Genomic DNA, 4,122 nt, shown 5'->3' with positions numbered 1-4,122 from the left:
CCAAGTTGCAGTGCAATGGAACGCACGGCATTGCAGTACCACACGTTCCGATGCGGGCAATAGAACTGTGGGTCAGAGATGCATCTGTGGTGCCATGCAAATTAATGGCAATGCAATGCACCTCCCACAACAGGACGCTCAATAGGTGAGGTTGCATGGTACAGAGGGTTCATCAAATACACTGACAGACATGCACACAATCACAGACACAATCACACACACTCACAGACATTCTCACACACATACAGACTCCAAAAATGTTAATTTTTTTTTTTTTTATCCACTTGACCTCCATACCTCATGAGAAATGGAGTAGATCCACAACCTGGGGTCCAGTGTGGGCTGCTGTGCTGTGCTGTGCTGTGACAGAGCTCCATCCATATGTGTATCCACTTGTACAGCTCCCTTGCACACCCTGTAGAGGTGACGGGAGCCAGAATGTGACATCACTCCGGTCCAGGCACCTCTACAGGGCAGAAAGCTGTAAGCAATGCATGTATGGAAGGAACTCCCTTGTGGCCATTGCCCTAGCCCACCCCACCTCACACTCAGTTCCGGGCAGCATATTTTAAATGGCTGCTTGGCGCGAGAACTGACAGTGGTGCACTTGGGGGAGGCTGAGGAGCCTTTCAGCTAGAAAAGTAGAAGGCACGTGGCGGCCCACTGAACACGGGGTCGCGACCCACTTTTGGGTCACGACCCACCAGTTGAGAACCAAGGCATTAAAGGAGAACTATGGGGTTAATTCTTTTCGCCATTGCTCTCCTTAGGGTAACGGGAGGACACAAACTAGCGTCCTCCCGTCACCCTAGGCTCAGTATACAGCGAGCTGTTCAATCATCATATTAATGAATACAAATAATTATATAATAATAAGATAATCAATAAATAATGAATAATAATCCTGTAAAATAATTAGAATCTGCCAGCACAGTACAGACAAGGATAATTATGGAAAACTTACCTCCCTATCCCCCTCATAAATATTACATGGGAGGGGAGGGGTAAAGCTGGCCATACACGGCTCTAATTTCAGATGATTCTTGCTGGATCGGCCGACATTGAAGCCCTTTTGGCACCTCCTGGACTGACAAACCTTTATTACAAAATCATATTCAATCAGATACAGTCACTGTTCTGGCATTCAAGCCGCTGCGGGTGCCTGCTGTCTGATTCCTTCATCCATCATGGAGGGGGAAATTGAGTGATTTCTCTCGTTCAGCATGCACCTCTACAAAACTACAAAACACCGCCTCCTATGTTATGGAGTAGAGGAGAGTGGGTGGCTATGCTTTGCTGGCTATGCAATAATCAGCATGCTCCTTGGAACCTGCAACACAAGCGATCTCTCCATTCTCTTAAGCATTTCCTTTTAGCACATCACCCCCATTCATTTTCCACAACATAGAAACAATATAACAATAAAAAAACATCATCAGGGAAAATGGGAACCCCTTGTAATGTAACGTCACAGCATGTGTGCAGGCCTGGGAGCCCGAATACCCCCTGGAAGGCATAAAAACACATTACAATCTACCAAACAGTAAAATACCAGATCTGGGTGGACTATCCTTGTTTGGGTGGACTATCCTTGTTTGGGTGGACTATCCTTGTCTAGGGGGACTATCCTTGTCTGGGTAGACTACCCTTGTCTGGGTGGTCTGTCCTTGTCTGGGGGGACTATGCTTGTCTGGGTGGACTATCCTTGTCTGTGTGGACTATCCTTGTCTGGGTGGACTGTCCTTGTCTGGGTAGACTGTCCTTGTCTGGGGGGACTGTCCTTGTCTGGGGGGACTGTCCTTGTCTGGGTTGACTGTCCTTGTCTGGGGGGACTGTCCTTGTCTGGGTGGACTGTCCTTGTCTGGGTGGACTATCCTTGTGTGGGTGGACTATACTTGTCTAGTGGGACTGTCCTTGTCTGGGGGGGACTATCCTTGTCTGGGGGGGCTGTCCTTGTCTGGGGGGGCTGTCCTTGTCTGGGTGGACTATTCTTGTCTGGGTGGACTACCCCTACAGATCTGTTAGTATCATTTTGACTTCACACCTCTGCTGACCATTTAACAATCATCTTCTGACTATATTAAGATGAGTTGCTTCCTGTCCTACACCATCAAACCATTCCAGACTTCTCAAATCTGACCACAACATATGTCCGACCTCAAAGGAGCTATCATCAGCTCCAAAATAACGTCCCCCCTTGTACACACTACACCAGGCATGGGATTAAGGGCACCACCTAATTACTAAAATGACATTTCAAGAGCATTCTCTGTCTTTTTTCCCCTCTCTCTCTCTCTCTCTCTCTGAAGAAAGCTACATGCAAAATCAATGCAATCTATTGGAAAGATCTAAAAACATAATGCAATGCCGGGTAGGTGTGGAGAGTTATTATGTTGACAAGTAAATTGTTATTTAATATAGAAGACAAAATAGTAATGGGGTAAATGCATTGACCATGGTGTCACAGCGCAGCCACACTGCCACCTAGGGTCTATAGACGGTACTGCAGGAGTGTTTTCATCGGGTGGCAGAGCTTCCTAAAAGGTACCTGAGATTCTCTTTGTTGACCCCTGAAAAGCAAAAAAAAAGACACAGCTGTCCAAACTCTTGTCACCGTCATTGCTCCTGCCCCATGGTGGGCTTTAGCTGTCTTCTGCTAATTATACTCATCATTCTTTAAGTCCTAAATTAATTCATTGACCTGCTTCTTTTTGCAAATGAAAAGTTAATTCGCTGGATTCAGGTTATTATAACCAACCAAAACATCTTGCAAAATATAATAGAAAACCCAAACGTCTGAATGACAATGGATTGTAAATCAATTATATGACAAACATTATCAAAAAAATGCAAGGAAATTATAGAAACAATACGTATTATTCTGTAATAATAATATTAATGATGATAGTGTATTATTACAGGTAAAAAATAATAATATGAAAAGGTATTAATAAGAAATCCTTCTATCAATGCAAGTTATCTATTCTGAAAAACGGGATGGCAACACTTGTCATCATTATTATATAGGAACAATATTAAGAATATTATCATTCTGATTCTTTCAATACTTGCTCTGAGAAGGATGGAATGTTATTTATAAATGGGTGGAGAAATGCAGAGAGAGAGAGAAAGAAAGAAAGAAAGAAAGAAAGAAAGAAAGAAAGAAAGAAAGAAAGAAAGAAAGAAAGAAAGAAAGAAATAATATATATAAATAGATAGATAGATAGATAGATAGATAGATAGATAGATAGATAGTGAAAGAAAGATAGACAGAAAAGAGAGAAAGAGAGTGAGAAAGAGAGAAAAATAGAATAAAAGAGAGGGAGAGAGAGAGAGAGAAGATAAAAGGAAAAAAAACCCTCCCAGTGTGACTAATTGCTTTTATTTTGTTTTAAATTATTATGTAATAAACAGTATTAGTCTGTAGCTGAGTCCATTTATGAGGCCTGGCCTATTCTGTTCTTTCTTTCTTTCTTCTTTCTCTATTTTTTCCTTTCTTCTTTTCTTTCTTTTTTTCTTTCTTTTTCTATTTCTTTCTTTCTCCTCTTTCTTTCTATCTCATTATTTGTCCTCTCTTTTTCTCTCTCTCCCTTTCTTTCTTTCTTTCTTTCTTTCTCCTCTCTCTTTCTCCTCTCCCTTTCTATCCCTCTCTTTCTATCCCTCTCTTTCTCCTCTCCCTTTCTCTCCCTCTCTTTCTATCCCTCTTTTTCTATCCCTCTCTTTCTTCTCTCTCTCTCTCTCTCTCTCTCTCTCTTTATATCTCTCCCGTTCTATCCCTCTCTTTCTATCCCTCTCTTTCTATGTCTCTCTTTCTGTCTCCCTCTCTGCAGGCCTAGGTCAGGCCTCGGTATTGCAGCTATGCACTGAGCTATGGAGGAGTAATTTTATAAGTAACAAAGGATCAGCTGTGGAATGGCGCCCTGTTATCCGATGCCATTTAGAAGCATTGGATCAGCAGCTTCTTGAGCCTAAAAGTGAATCCAAGATGTTCAGCCCTTTCCCTTTTCCCAGGGGGATCGCCTATATTTAGTTGCACAAACCCCGGGACCATTTGCTGTTTGTGCAGGAACCGATTAGGCAGACACAACTGTGAAACAACTTGCTACTTTTATAACTGAGCTC

Source organism: Nanorana parkeri, unplaced genomic scaffold (genome assembly GCF_000935625.1).
Source record: "Nanorana parkeri isolate BGI_ZX_2015 unplaced genomic scaffold, ASM93562v1 scaffold131, whole genome shotgun sequence".
NCBI lineage: Eukaryota > Metazoa > Chordata > Amphibia > Anura > Dicroglossidae > Nanorana > Nanorana parkeri.
The sequence above is the reverse complement of the archived record's forward strand: the minus strand, read 5'-3'. Positions refer to the sequence as shown.